The 16,681-nt window shown below is 43.4% G+C and overlaps 1 long non-coding RNA gene across 4 annotated transcripts; it reads right to left on the bottom strand.

Annotated features, from left to right (window-relative positions):
* Window positions 1-259: 259 nt before the first annotated feature.
* Window positions 260-16,271, bottom strand: LOC138851698 (uncharacterized). Of its 4 annotated transcripts, none has more exons than XR_011391357.1 (3): window positions 14,454-16,271; window positions 4,996-5,059; window positions 260-859 (listed from the first exon to the last, which is right to left on the bottom strand). It is a non-coding gene; the product is annotated as an uncharacterized lncRNA (long non-coding RNA). The 4 variants fall into 4 exon arrangements; XR_011391358.1 differs by having other exon boundaries at window positions 14,458-16,271; XR_011391356.1 differs by having other exon boundaries at window positions 260-592; window positions 14,454-16,261.
* Between the last annotated feature and the right edge of the window lie 410 nt (window positions 16,272-16,681).

Here is a 16,681-nt window from a genome sequence, read left to right as displayed (position 1 = left end):
TGCATCATGTTAATCACCTGGCCAGTCATTTACTCTCATGTGTTGCATCATGTTAATCACTTGGACAGTCATTTACTCTCATGTGTTGCATCATGTTAATCACTTGGACAGTCATTTACTCTCATGTGTTGCATCATGTTAATCACTTGGACAGTCATTTACTCTCATGTGTTGCATCATGTTAATCACCTGGACAGTCATTTACTCTCATGTGTTGCATCATGTTAATCACCTGGTAACTCTCATGTGTTGCACACATATGCAACAGTTAGGTATCTTTATTTCGAAACGCTTCGCCTACACAGTAGGCTTCTTCAGTCAAGTACAGAAAAGTTGATAGAAGCAGAAGATACTTGAAGACGATGTAATCAGTCCATCACCCTTAAAGTTTTGAGGTGGTCAGTCCCTCAGTCTGGAGAAGAGTATTGTTCCATAGTCTGGAATAATATGGAGTTGAAGTGGCAGGATGGAGCCTTATATAGCGCCGGCAGGTGAGACATAGGTCACTAGTAGAACGCAGATGTTGGGAGGTCAGGTCCCTCTCAAATCCAGCCGTTCTCACTAGTAGAGGTTGTCAAAGTTGATTTCAGGTCTGTACCAAGATACACTTGTGTTGCAGTGTCTGACAGATTGAACATTAAAATGGTATAAAATACTAACAGGTTGTTAGGTAAGACACATATGCAACAGTTAGGCATCTTTATTTCGAAACGTTTTGCCTACACAGTAGGCTTCTTCAGTCAAGTACAGAAAAGTTGATAGAAGCAGAAGAGACTTGAAGACGATGTAATCAGTCCATCACCCTTAAAGTTTTGAGGTGGTCAGTCCCTCAGTCTGGAGGAGAGTATTTTTCCATTGTCTGGAATAATATGGAGTTGAAGTGACAGGATGGAGCCTTATATAGCGCCAGCAGGTGAGACGTAGGTCACTAGTAGAACGCAGATGTTGGGAGGTCAGGTCCCTCGTCTTCAAGTCTCTTATGCTTCTATCAACTTTTCTGTACTCGACTGAAGAAGCCTACTGTGTAGGCGAAACGTTTCGAAATAAAGATACCTAACTGTTGCATATGTGTCTTACCTAACAACCTGTCGGTATTTTATACCATTTTATTGTTCAATCATGTTAATCACCTGGACAGTCATTCACACATGGAATACTAATTTTTCTGTGAACTCGTTATTTACATGAATTCTGGATTTTTTAATTAAAGAATGTTTATGAGAAACAACATTAAGACACACTGACAATATATGTCTATCATTATTATCGCTTCAATGTGGAAATGTCTATGTTCAGGAATTATTTTAAAATTCATTATATTCAAACATTAATTAAGTATGAGAGAATAATGCGTTTTGTTTTTTTTTGGAATAAGCATTCACACACATAATGCAAGTTGAAGTTATATTTTGTAAGGAAAATGTTGTGGTACATGTTTATAAACAATTCACTGAAATGTTTATTTGGAGAATTTGTTATCTAGTCTAGAAGAAGCACACTCTGGACATGAAGCTCTGGTACACCATGAAGCACACTCAGGTACACCATGAAGCACACTCAGGTACACCATGGTACACCATGAAGCACACTCTGGTACACCATGAAGCACACTCTGGTACACCATGAAGCACACTCAGGTACACCATGAAGCACACTCAGGTACACCATGAAGCACACTATTACACCATGAAGCACACTCAGGTACACCATGAAGCACACTCAGGTACACCATGAAGCACACTCAGGTACACCATGAAGCACACTCTGGTACACCATGAAGCACACTCAGGTACACCATGAAGCACACTCAGGTACACCATGAAGCACACTCTGGTACACCATGAAGCACACTCAGGTACACCATGAAGCACACTCAGGTACACCATGAAGCACACTCTGGTACACCATGAAGCACACTCAGGTACACCATCAAGCACACTGGTACACCATGAAGCACACTCTGGTAGACCATGAAGCACACTCAGGTACACCATGAAGCACACTCTGGTACACCATGAAGCACACTCAGGTACACCATCAAGCACACTGGTACACCATGAAGCACACTCTGGTAGACCATGAAGCACACTCAGGTACACCATGAAGAACACTCTGGTACACCATGAAGCTCACTCAGGTACACCATGAAGCACACTCAGGTACACAATGAAGCACACTCAGGAACACCATGAAGCACACTCAGGTACACCATGAAGCACACTCAGGTACACCATGAAGCACACTCAGGTACACCATGAAGCACACTCAGGTACACCATGAAGCACACTCAGGTACACCATGAAGCACACTCAGGTACACCATGAAGCACACTCAGGTACACCATGAAGCACACTCAGGTACACCATGAAGCACACTCAGGTACACCATGAAGCACACTCAGGTACACCATGAAGAACACTCAGGTACACCATGAAGCACACTCAGGTACACCATGAAGCACACTCAGGTACACCACGAAGCACACTCAGGTACACCATGAAGCACACTCAGGTACACCATGAAGCACACTCGGGTACACCATGAAGCACACTGGTACACCGTGAAGCACACTCAGGTACACCGTGAAGCACACTCAGGTACACCATGAAGCACACTCAGGTACACCATGAACACTCACGTACACCATGAAGCACACTCAGGTACACCATGAAGCACACTCAGGTACACCATGAAGCACACTCGGGTACACCATGAAGCACACTCAGGTACACCATGAAGCACACTCAGGTACACCATGAAGCACACTCTGGTACACCATGAAGCACACTCAGATACACCATGAAGCACACTCAGGTACACCATGAAGCACACTCTGGTACACAATGAAGCACACTCTGGTACACCATGAAGCAGTCAGGTACACCATGAAGCACACTCAGGTACACCATGAAGCACACTCAGGTACACCATGAAGCACACTCTGGTACACCATGAAGCACACTCAGGTACACCATGAAGCACACTCTGGTACACCATGAAGCACACTCAGGTACACCATGAAGCACACTCAGGTACACCATGAAGCACACTCACCATGAAGCACACTCAGGTACACCATGAAGCACACTCAGGTACACCATGAAGCACACTCTGGTACACCATGAAGCACACTCAGGTACACCATGAAGCACACTCAGGTACACCATGAAGCACACTCAGGTACACCATGAAGCACACTCAGGTACACCATGAAGCACACTCAGGTACACCATGAAGCACACTCTGAAGCACACTACACCACGAAGCACACTCAGGTACACCATGAAGCACACTCAGGTACACCATGAAGCACACTCAGGTACACCATGAAGCACACTCAGGTACACCATGAAGCACACTCGGGTACACCATGAAGCACACTCAGGTACACCATGAAGCACACTCAGGTACACCATGAAGCGTGGTCACACCATACCCATCCTGTGGGCAGTGGTTACACCATACCCATCCTGTGGGCAGTGGTCACACCATACCCATCCTGTAGGCAGTGGTCACACCATACCCATCCTGTGGGCAGTGGTCACACCATACCCATCCTGTGGCCAGTGGTCACACCATACCCATCCTGTAGGCAGTGGTCACACCATACCCATCCTGTGGTCAGTGGTCACACCATACCCATCCTGTGGTCAGTGGTCACACCATACCCATCCTGTGGTCAGTGGTCACACCATACCCATCCTGTGGTCAGTGGTCACACCATACCCATCCTGTGGTCAGTGGTCACATCATACCCATCCTGTGGTCAGTGGTCACACCATACCCATCCTGTGGTCAGTGGTCACACCATACCCATCCTGTGGGCAGTGGTCACACCATACCCATCCTGTAGGCAGTGGTCACACCATACCCATCCTGTGGGCAGTGGTCACACCATACCCATCCTGTGGGCAGTGGTCACACCATACCCATCCTGTGGGCAGTGGTCACACCATACCCATCCTGTGTTCAGTGGTCACACCATACCCATCCTGTGGTCAGTGGTCACACCATACCCATCCTGTGGTCAGTGGTCACATCATACCCATCCTGTGGTCAGTGGTCACACCATACCCATCCTGTGGTCAGTGGTCACACCATACCCATCCTGTGGTCAGTGGTCACACCATACCCATCCTGTGGGCAGTGGTCACACCATACCCATCCTGTGGTCAGTGGTCACACCATACCCATCCTGTGGTCAGTGGTCACACCATACCCATCCTGTGGTCAGTGGTTACACCATACCCATCCTGTGGGCAGTGGTTACACCATACCCATCCTGTGGGCAGTGGTCACACCATACCCATCCTGTGGGCAGTAGTCAAAAGATTACAGAGGTACATAATGGGCCTGTGTGAAGATAAAATACAGTGGACCCCCGCTTAACGATCACCTCCCAATGCGACCAATTATGTAAGTGTATTTATATAAGTGTGTTTGTACGTGTATGTGTGGGGGTCTGAAATGGACTAATCTACTTCACAATATTCCTTATGGGAACAAATTCGGTCAGTACTGGCACCTGAACATACTTATGGAATGAAAAAATATCGTTAATCGGGGGTCCACTGTATTTGAAATACAGATAATCCATGTAGTGATGTAGTATAAAAAAAATAGAAAACTATATCTCCACACTTGACTAGAGTCAGTAATAAGATAATTTTTATTAATTTTTTATATGTAATTAGCATTTAAAAATAAACTTTGACGAAACAGATATTGATAGTGCATGATAATGCTATGTCACGACAAGTACAGGATTTTAATAAATGTACTTATATCCACTGGTCGGTGATGGAAGTGAATGTTGATAAAATGTAGAGTTTTATATCAATGTATGTATAGAATTTCAGTAAGTAAACTTATATCTAGTGGTTTTTGAGGGTGAGGATGTTACTGTCAGGATAATGAAGTGTGCTTTATTATGCATGTGTTGATATTCAAGATGTATTTATGATAATGTGGTCAATATAACAGCATTGTTCTTACCACTCAAACCAATTTCATTGTAGGATGCTGATGCTAAATGTAATTCTTATGCTGTGATGATGAACTGCAAAAGAAAAGAACACATTAGTCAAGAATTGTAAACCAAACAAGAAAAATGAAGGTACTGCTAATTATTATGATAGTGAATTTAATGGTAATTGAATAAGAAGATATTTATTTCCATAAAGCATAGCACACAACTGAAATAAAAATATTGGATATGTTTTACAGATTTCAAAGAAAACCTATCAGTATGAAAGCCACTTTACGACACCATAAAAATAATCTATACCTATTTGTGAGAAACAAGTTCAAACACCGCACACTAAACCCTTAAAATATCATATTAACCCTTTCAGGGTCGCCAGGCCCTCTCTGAGACTTGTTCTCAGGGTCACCCAAATTTCAAAAAAAAAAAAAATTCTTATGAAAAGATAGAGAATCTTTTCCCGATCATAATGACACCAAAAGTATGAAATTTGATGGAAAACTTACGGAATTATGCTCTCATGCCTCTTCAAGGGGGGGGCTCCTTGGCGTGGTGAAGAGGCGCTTGGTCTGAGGAATTAGACCTGTTGGTCTCCTTTCTCAGACCAAACCTAATTACCCCCCAATCCTCCCTTCCCTATCCCATCCTCCCCTTTTTCCTTTCCTCCTCCTCTTCCCCGCCCCTCCCTTTAACCCTTCCTCTTTTTGGCCTTTGGGATTTTTCCCACAGGCGCACTAGTTCCTAGGTAGGGGAAAGGGTACCGGGGTCCATCCCATTCTGTTGTGATTCTTGGCGGCGGCGTAGTTTGCCGTGGAATCTGGATCGCCTGGGGATGTCCCGAACCCTCTCCGGTATCCCAGAGGGTGGCTTTGGGTGTCTTTCGGGTGACGGGTGTATCTGTGGAGGCCACCTTTCGGATTCCGGGGGTGGTGGCCGAAGGAGGTATGCTTTGTGGCGGATATCCGGCCGCATTCTCTTTTGTCCACTGAGGTAGCTAAGCAGATGTGAGGTTGCTATCCCGGATTGCTGGTTTACTTGCATCAAGGGTAGGGTATGCCACAGGTTCCATGCTGCATCTGCGGTGCTGAGGTCCTCTTGGGTGCAGAGGGAGATTTCTGGCCCTTTCATTCCTCCTAGGAACTATTCCTCCCCAGTCCCCCCATTTTTATTCTTTTCTTTTATTTTTATTTTCTTCTTTCTTTTTTTTCTTAAAAACAAAAAGAAAGAAGTAACCTAACCACGGAGTTCCCGATCCACAGTCTGAAACAATATATTGTTTCAGACTATGGAACAATGCTCTTCTCCAGACTGAGGGACCGACCACCTCAAAACTATAAGGGTGATGGACTGATTACATCGTCTTCAAGTCTCTTCTGCTTCTATCAACTTTTCTGTACTCGACTGAAGAAGCCTACTGTGTAGGCGAAATGTTTCGAAATAAAGATACCTAACTGTTGCATATGTGTCTTACCTAACAGTGTACAGGTTGCCAACACAGCTTGCAACAGCTGTCTGAGGGTGATTTTCATTCATAAAGGTTTGCACTTCAAGCCACTTTGCACAGATTTCCTTAATCGTTGAAGCAGGCAACTTCTTCAATTTCTCTCTCCCCTCCTCCGAAGCAGTTTCCTCAGGTGTGGCTTCTTGCTGTTGAAATTGATCTAGCAGCTCATCAGTAGTTAGTTCTTCATTGTCCTCCTCCACTAACTCTTCCACATCCTCCCCACTAACCTCCAACCCCAAGGACTTCCCCAATGCCACAATTGATTCCTCAACTGGCATACGCCTATCAGGGTTAGCCTCAAATCCTTCAAAATCCCTTTTGTCTACACATTCTGGCCACAGTTTCTTCCAAGCAGAGTTCAAGGTCCTCTTAGTCACTCCCTCCCAAGCCTTACCTATAAGGTTTACACAAATGAGGATATTAAAATGATCTCTCCAAAACTCTCTTAGAGTCAATTGAGTTTCTGATGTCACTACAAAGCACCTTTCAAACAGAGCTTTTGTGTACAGTTTTTTGAAGTTTGAAATGACCTGCTGGTCCATGGGCTGCAGGAGAGGAGTGGTATTAGGAGGCAAAAACTTGACCTTAATGAAGCTCATGTTCCCACAAAGTCGCTCTGCTAAGTCTGTAGGATGACCAGGGGCATTGTCTAACACCAGGAGGTACTTAAGGTCTAATTTATTTTCAATTAAGTAATTTTTCACAGTGGGGGCAAATGCTTGGTGTAACCAGTCATAGAAAAAGTCCCTAGTGACCCATGCTTTACTGTTTGCCCTCCACAGCACACACAAATTAGCCTTCAGGATATTCTTTTGCCTGAATGCTCTGGGAGTTTCAGAGTGATACACTAATAAAGGCTTCACTTTGCAATCACCACTAGCATTGGCACACATTAACAGAGTAAGCCTGTCTTTCATAGGCTTATGTCCTGGGAGTGCCTTTTCCTCCTCAGTAATGTAGGTCCTGCTTGGCATTTTCTTCCCAAACAGGCCTGTTTCGTCACAATTAAACACTTGTTCACGTTTCAGTTCTTCACTGTCTATGTACTCCTTGAATTCCTGCACATATTTTTCAGCTGCTTTGTGGTCCGAAATGGCAGCCTCACCATGCCTTATCACACTATGTATGCCACTACTCTTCTTAAATCTCTCAAACCAACCTTTGCTGGCCTTAAATTCACTCACATCACCACTAGTTGCAGGCATTTTTCTAATTAAATTCTGATGCAACTTCCTAGCCTTTTCACTTATGATCGCTTGAGAGATGCTATCTCCTGCTATCTGTTTTTAGTTTATCCACACCAATAAGAGTCTCTCAACATCTTCTATCTCTTGCGATCTCTGTTTCAAAAACACAGTTACACCTTTGGCAAGAACAGCTTCCTTGATTGCCGTTTTCTTGGACACAATAGTAGCGATGGTTGATTGGGGTCTACTATACAACCTGGCCAGCTCGGAGACACGTACTCCACCTTCATACTTAGCAATGATCTCTTTCTTCATCTCCATAATAATTCTCTCCCTTATTCCTGTAGGATTGGCACTAGAAGCTTTCTTGGGACCCATGGTCACTTATTTTGCAGATGAAATCACCAAAAACGCTGTAATAATACGAAATGTTCCGATTGTATGCTTGGATGTTACCGCGAAGGCTGGCTTGTAAACAATGCCACCGGTGGAACATGTGAGGCTGGCTCAGGCTGCACATAGACGCGTCTCAGACGAATAGCGGTAAGCGAGTTTTTTAGCGCTATGCGAGGCAAAATTTTAGCGTTAAAATGTATCGCTATGCGTATTTAACATTATGTGATGCCAACATTATGCAAGGGTCCACTGTATTGGCAAAGTGCTCCTACGCAACTTTGGTAGAGATATTTCCTTTCATGCTCTTAAGAGTGGTACGCGCATCATCACAGTCCAGAATTCTACCCAAGCTCATGATCTTTCTCTTCTTTCTCATATTGATACTATTCCTATCACTATCGAAAAACATCATTCCCTCAATTCTTGTAGTGGTACTGTTATTCTGCCCCATACCATAGTCCAACAGAATTTCCAGACATGTGGCAATGACATTCTCGAACAGCTGGAACCGCAAAATCTCCCAATTCTCATGGTAGACACTTATGTTCTTCCTGCCTTCGGGCAAAGACGATACCCATGCACTGTGGCTCTTTTAACTTTTGACAGCCGTGAACTCCCATCCTCTGTTTATGTAGCAGGACATCGGTTACAAGTTCGGAAGGTGATCCCTACACCGCAACAGTGTAGGAATTGCTGGCGATTTGGCCACCCAGCAAAATATTGCAGATCTACAGCCGAATGCTCAGTCTGTGGTGCCGATGACCATTCTAATACATCTTGCAGTCGAACTCCCTCTTGCCTTAATTGTCATGAGGCTCACCCTTCGTACTCTCGCCGTTGCCAGGTCTATTTAAATGAGCGGGAAATTCGTTGCCTCAAAGAGGCAGAAGGTCTCCCTTATGCTATGGCAGTTTCTCCTCTCCTCCTCCAAGGGAGACTACCCCGTGTTTCTTATTCTCGTGTTTCAAAACGTCCCCCAACTTCTGGGGTCCCATCTTCTGCAGCCTCCTCTGCAGTTGCCAGTCCCATAGTCACTCCTGTATCTAATTCTTTTGCTGTCCTGGGCTCAGGTGTCCTTACTTCAACACCTCAGTCTGTCCTCACTTCTTCATGTCCTCCCTCACAAACCCCGGAATAGACAAGACCTCGTACGACACCTCCTCCCAATCGTCCCTCTACTTCTCAGAGGTCCAATAAATCTCCTTTAACCCCTCCTTCCATTCATCCACCTCCACATTTTACCTTCCCAGTCTCTGTACCTGGGTCTTCCCCTTTCTCTGGCTCTGTTACAGGTGTGGAGGTTCGTCCTCCTCCTCGTACTGTGCCTTCCTCCCCTGTCCCCTCCCAAGTTTCTTCCTCTTCTGCCACCTCCCAGGTTTCTGCCTCTTCTGTCCCCTCCCACACTTCTCCAGTTCCCTCCACCCTTTTGCCCCCCCCCCCCTACCATGGTACAGTCCATTACAGTTCCGATCTTTACTCAAACTCCTCCTCCTTCCATCTCCAATATTGTCTCCCATACGACGCCTCTGAACTCCAAAACACTTGAAGCAATCTCTAAATATATTGCAGAGACCAAACCATCAATGGACACTGATCCACCCTCTGTTCCTGCTCTTTCCTCTTCTCCATCTGCGCAACTCCTTTCTTCACAGCGCACCGTTCTTACGCTGCTTGAACGTTTTCCTTTGCCACCACATGTGGACTTTTCTAACCCCTATACAGGTGTCCCTCAACATTCGCGAGGGTTAGGGGATCAAGAGCCTCGCGAATGTTGAAAAACCGTGAATGTTTGGTGCCCCAATATATTGTAGGGAAATATAATACAATACTGCTTAACTTGTTGAACCATGAACAATCATAAAATACATGAAAACGTCGTAAGTTGTACTAAATATATACATGTTATGCTTTAATAACATGTATGTTATTAAATACCACAGACTCCACCACTGCCTCCACCACTTCCTCAACCAATGCGAGTCCCTACTACCCTCCCTCCGACCCCTGCAACTGGCAGCCAGCCCTCCCACCACTCAGTGTGGTGAGTGTTTTGTTTGTTCATTATTTGCTATTAAACTACAGTATAAATAATGTAAACACATTCATGACTGCATATTGGAATGGCTATTTGAACAGGTATTGGACGGTGACATCATGTGTTTACTCTTGAACACAGCAAAGAATCAAACATTTCTGCTACTGCTAATAATAACAATAGTAATAATAATAATAATAATAATAATAATAATAATAATAATAATAATAATAATAATAATAATACGATATAATTGAAGAAGGAAATTGTACAAAAATACAAGAGAGTGGTTGACACATCGTCAGTGTGGCTTTGTTTATGCTGGAGTGAACATTAGTCTCCGTACTCTTCCAAACATTTCACAATAATTCAGCGGTTGAGGCAGTGGTAGAGGCAGTGATAGAGGCAGTGGTATTTACTAACATATACGTATGTTATAAATAATAATAGTACATGTTAATATTAATAACATTTATAATAATAATAATAAATGTTATTCATAATGTACTATTATTATTTATAACATATATGTTAGTAAATATCACTGCCTCTATCACTGCCTCTATCGCTGCCTCTATTACTGCCTCTACCACTGCCTCTATCACTGCCTCTACCACTGCCTCTATCACTGCCTCTATCACTGCCTCTACCACTGCCTCTACCACTGCCTCTATCACCTCTACCACTGCCTTTATCACCTCTACCACTGCCTCAACCACTCCAGTCGCACTCAATCTACAAGCACCAAACAATGAATTATTGTGAAATGTTTGGAAGAGCAGGGAGACTAATGTTCACTCCAGCATAAACAAAGCCACACCGACGATGTGTCAACCACTCCCTCGTATTTTTGTACAATTTCCTTCTTCAATTATATCGTATTATTATTATTATTATTATTATTATTATTATTATTATTATCATTATTATTATTATTATTATTATTATTATTGTTATTATTAACAGTAGCAGAAATGTTTGATTCTTTGCTGTGTTCAAGAGTAAACACATGATGTCACCGTCCAATACCTGTCCAAATAGCCATTCCAATATGCAGTCATGAATGTGTTTACATTATTTATACTGTAGTTTAATAGCAAATAATGAACAAACAAAACACTCACCACACTGAGTGGTGGGAGGGCTGGCTGCCAGTTGCGGGGGTCAGAGGGAGGGTAGTAGGGACTCGCAGGTGGCGGGAAACTTGAATATGATTTGGCTGCTGGGAATTTGGTGGCTGGGAATTTGGCGGTTGGGAATTCGCGAATGTGTGAAGCCCGCGAAAGCTGAAAACGTGAATGTTGAGGGAGACCTGTAGTCCGTACATACCCTGTGGACTTCAGGTATCTTTATCGTTGCCAATCATGGCCTATTTACAGTGGAATATACGCAACCTCAGGGGTAATTGGGGTGAGCTTCAGATGTTGCTCTCCCAGTTTTCCCCTGTTGGTGTTCGCTTACAGGAACCAAATTTACACTCTGCTCTTATGTATCCCATCTCAGGCTATAATTTATTGTATTCTTCAGATCCTTTTCCTGATGGGACCTTTAATGAAAGTGCCTGTGGCATGCAAAGAGTACGTAACCTTTATTCGGCGCATGTACACACCCTCATTTACAGGCTATCTCCCTCAACCAGCGAACCAGGTTGCTAAGAGTTGATGATGGGGGCCCCGTCATTCAACTAGTGACCAGGTTCTAGCCAATAAGAAGATGGTTTTGGCAATCGCAGAGGTTATGTGGGTACTGCTCTCCTGTCTGCCCTTGTCATTCCCATTCTAGAGCTGGTTGAAGCACGGTCTGCTATCTTGTGGCTTCTATTTCTGCCTTGCTTACCGTGGAGTGCACTATACTTATCACTGTACATAGTGTACATATTGCTGTTCTAAATTGGTGAAGGATAATATAAGTCTAAACTTTTTCTGCTGTGTTTATTTTGCTCCCATTACACCCGGGATAACAGGCCATTTGGAATCCTGGGTTGTAATATGGGTAGCCTGTCCGAGAGCTGGAGCTGGACTTAGAGAAATGGTTGAGCTTAGGGTGAAGCTCGTAGCAGGAACATTGTGCAGCTTGCTGTCTGGCATTGCTTTACAAATTTTGCGTGTCAGTTGCTTTATGGTCAGCCTTGCTATTGTGTGATCGTTCAACAGCTCGCTACTAGCTTGTTCGGTGTGCTCGCTTCACTACGGTCAATCTTCTAGAACAGTGTAGCTGTCTGGCATTGCTTTACAAATTTTGCGTGTCAGTTGCTACTAGCCTGTTCGGTGTGGAGAATTTTGCAGTCGGCTTTGCTTATATGCGTATTCTGCAATCGTACTGTGCATAGTTAAGCGTGTTCTGCAAATTAACGTGTTACGTTGGGGTATTCTGCAATCATACTGTGCATAGCGAATAACTTATTCCACCTAGATGAGTCAGATGTCTGGTGTCGGCATATACTTTGCATAACCTACCTAAATTGTTCCTACAGCATTGTTGTCAAATTGCTCGTTCCATTGGCATTAAATACAAACGCACTCTCACAGCTGCGCAGCTGCATTCACTGATTGCTGACAAACTTATAGAAGAAGAGATGGCACATCAGACTCCTCCCTCTACGGGAGCTAGGGCAAAAACTACTATGTTCTCGAAGGAGGAAGATGATACACCTACGGAGCAAAATGGTCAGTATAGTGCAGCTGGGTTGTCTCAAGGTGAATCAGCGTCGTTGGCACTTGAGCTGGCAAAAATCAATCTTGAGCAAACTAGGGAACAGAGAGCATTCGCAAGGGAAGAATTTGATAGGGAAAGAGAAAGGAGGCAGTTTTCGCATTCTGTAAATGATTTTAGTTTACAAAAAGCAGTACAGCTTGTTCCCCTCTTCAATAAGGCCAAACCAGAACAATTTTTCGAAAGCTTCGAAAATCAGGCTCGAGCCTTGAGGTGGCCGGAACAGCATTGGGCATCGTTGGTTCATACAGCATTATTGGGTAAGGCACAGGAATTTACGTCAGCATTAAATGACGCTGAATTTTCTGATTATAAAGTAGTGAAGACCACAGTGTTGGGAGCATATACATGTATCCCAGCCAAATACAAAAAAAATTTTAAACTAAGCAGGCGGCAGCTTGGTCAATCCCTCGTGGATTTTGTAAGACAGCAAACCAAAGCTTTTACCAGCTGGTATAAAGCAAGTGGTGTCTCTACCTTTGAGGAGCTGGTACAGCTTATTCTGATTGATAACCTGCTGGAGCCTGTGGGACCAGAGGTTCGAGTCTTTCTGCAGGATCGTGACTTAACCACTGCATTGGAGGCAGCCAGGTTGGCTGATACCTTCGAAACTAACCGCTCCTTGTCCGAGCGGTCCAGTCTCTCTTTTCAACAGCCTGGCATGAGCAGAGATTGTCATCAGTAAAATATCTGGGAATCCCCTTTGACCCATGCATGTCAGGAGAATTGATAGGGAACAGTGTAGTAAAGAAAGCGAATGCCAGACTGAAGTTCCTGTATAGACAAGCACAGTGTCTACCTACTGAGGCTCGCATGACCCTATGTCTAGCCCTTATACAATGCCATATGGATTACGCTTGCTCTTCATGGTACTCTGCCTTGACAAAAAAACTGAAGGATAGACTGCAAATCACCCAGAACAAAATCGTAAGATTCATCCTGGGGCTGGGACCAAGAGAACATGTAGGCCAGGATGAATTACAGCAGTTGGATATGCTGAATGTTGAAGACAGAGTAAAACAACTGAAGCTAAATCATGTTTATAAAATTGCTCACGAACAGTGTCCAGAATATCTTGCTGTCAATTTTGTCAAGGTTGGGAACCAAAGCAATCATAGTACTAGGGGGAGAGAGCACAACTTTGTAGTACCCACAGTCAGTGGCCAGGCGTCAAACACCTTTTATTGTACAGCAATAAAGGAATGGAACAGACTACCCGCACATGTCAAAGCCAGTCATAGCTTGAACCAGTTCAAGAAGACTGCCAAAAAGTATCTGATGAATGAAGCTACAGAAAGGGAGGGGAATGATTTTCTATTTTTTAGCTAAAATACGTGTAAATTTTACCTTATCCCTAGTAATGACCCTCGTATTGTAGATAGTCTTAATGACCCTCGTGTAGTAGATAGTCTTTTTAGTATGATAATAAGATGTTATCTTCATTGTAGAATAATAAGAAAATATTATAACCTTTATATTATAATAATAAGGTAAAAGGACCCCAATGGAAATAAGTCACTCTGTCTGACTTTTTTGGGTTATCCTAGGTTCTCTACACATATGCTGCTATGTATGATAATTCTATGTAACTGTATTTGTGTATACCTGAATAAATTTACTTACTTACTTACTTACTTACTTAACCTTGGAGAATGAAGTGCCAGCCGGAGGGAGAACGTCTTCGTCAGCCAACTAAGTCACCTGGTGAGCCACGCTTCTCAACATATGGTCCACCTGCGGAGAGGCAAACTACTCATGGTGCATCTCGACAACAGTATCCAGAGAGACACCAGCCAGAACGACACCATTTGCAACGTCAGCAGGGAGTAAAGGGCAAGCCTGTCGTCTGCTTCTTCTGTAACAAAGTAGGTCACATCCGTCCCAACTGCCCCCATAAACCCCAACCCATTGGGAAAATCTCTAATATCCCTAGTAACATGTCCCCTAGAGAAGTAGAAAAAGGTATGGCCCCTTATTATTGCAAGAGTCTTATTTCCCTTCAGGAAAACTCAGAAACATCTAAAGTAAAGACCTTTAGAGATACTGGAGCATATTGCTCACTTGTAAGAGAAGGAATATTACCCCTTTCAGAGAATACTTCCTTGAATTCCTCTGTTTTATTGGAAGCATTTGGAGGAGCTATATATTCTGTTCCTTTGCATAAAATTTATGTACAGTGCAAATATTACACTGGGTACTTGACTGTAGGTGTCTCAAAAGGATTTCCCATGAAAGATGCCATGTTATTACTGGGTAATAACATTACTACTGTTAGTTCATGTCCTGAACCTATAATGATTAATTCTTCTCCGGTGTTGGCCATAACTCGGGCAACATCCCAAGGGTTGTCTGGAGGGAATGTTGACCTATCCTTGGACGACTCCGATCTCGGAATAGCCACATTGTTTTATGAGGCACACCGGCCGAAGCCTCGTAAATCAAGTAAACAGACCCCGATCAAGCCTTCCTATTCCCAGGTTGCAGGATTGCCAGATGTCTCTGTTTCCATGCCCGAGGGACTGTCCTTCCGGGAGGAACAACGAAAGGACCCTTCTTTAAAATTTGCTTTTGAGGCAGCCATGGGTAAATCCTCTTTGGGTCATCCGGTCAAGTATGAAGTTAAAAATGATTATTTGGTCTGCACTGAGACTGGTAAGGAGATAGAGGGCCGGCAATTGTATGACAGGTTAGTGGTTCCAACCAAGTTTAGACCTCAAATATTAAATATAGCTCATAATACGTCATTAGGAGGTCACTTAGGAATTATAAAAACCTTGTATAGAATCACAAAAGAATTTTATTGGCCAAAATTAAAGAAAGATGTGAAGAATCATATTAGGTGTTGCTCAGAATGTCAGCAAGTAGGGAAACCTGGACATTCCATTAAACCTGCACCTCTCCAACTTATACCTGCTGATGGAGAACCTTTTGCAGATTTAATTATAGATTGTGTAGGTCCACTACCTAGGTCAAAGTCTGGAAATCAATATTTATTTACGATTATGGATAAAGTAACCAGATATCCTGAAGCAATTCCCATGCGCAGTATTAATACTAAAGCTATTCTCAAAGCTTTAACAAAATTCATTTCTTGTTTTGGCATTCCTAAAACTATTCAAAGTGATCAAGGTACTAACTTTACTGCAAAAGCATTTAGAGAAGTATTAACTAGGTTAGGGATAATCCACAACTTATCCACTGCCTATCATCCTCAGTCCCAATTCGCCTTGGAAAGATTCCATCAGACATTAAAAACAATGATGAGAACTTTTTGCATGCACTTTCCTACAGACTGGGATGAATCACTACCCTTGTTGCTGTTCTCAGTACGAGAGACGGTGCAAGAGTCTACAGGGTATAGTCCGTTTGAGCTGATCTTTGGGCACAATGTACGAGGTCCTCTTCGGGTGCTCAAAGAAGGATGGAGGGGAGAAGACGTTAGCTCAACACTCTACAACCCGTCTTCAAGGTTGCAGGTGGCACGTCAGTTAGCCAAGGCTAACCTAAAGACAGCTCAAAGTAAGATGAAACAGAGGTATAACAGAAGTGCACAATTCCGCTCCTTCCATCCAGGAGACAAGGTGTTGGTGCAGGAACCTATACCTGGCCACACCTTGAAAGCTAGATTTACGGGACCTATGCAGATTGTAAGTAGATTATCTGATGTAAATTATGTGGTAGCTCCCATTGATAAGACCTCAAAAACTAAAATTTACCACATCAATCAATTAAAGTCTTTTCATACACCAGATAAAGTCCCAGTAATGACTCTGTCCTCTACCTCTGAGGACGACTCTGACTCTTTGCACTCTATCTCTGAAATTAATATTAAACTTTCAAATTCTGTCCTCCTCAAGGATCCT

Source organism: Cherax quadricarinatus, unplaced genomic scaffold (assembly GCF_038502225.1).
Source record: "Cherax quadricarinatus isolate ZL_2023a unplaced genomic scaffold, ASM3850222v1 Contig1665, whole genome shotgun sequence".
Taxonomy (NCBI): Eukaryota; Metazoa; Arthropoda; class Malacostraca; order Decapoda; family Parastacidae; genus Cherax; species Cherax quadricarinatus.
This window is presented reverse-complemented; position numbering and strand designations above follow the sequence as displayed.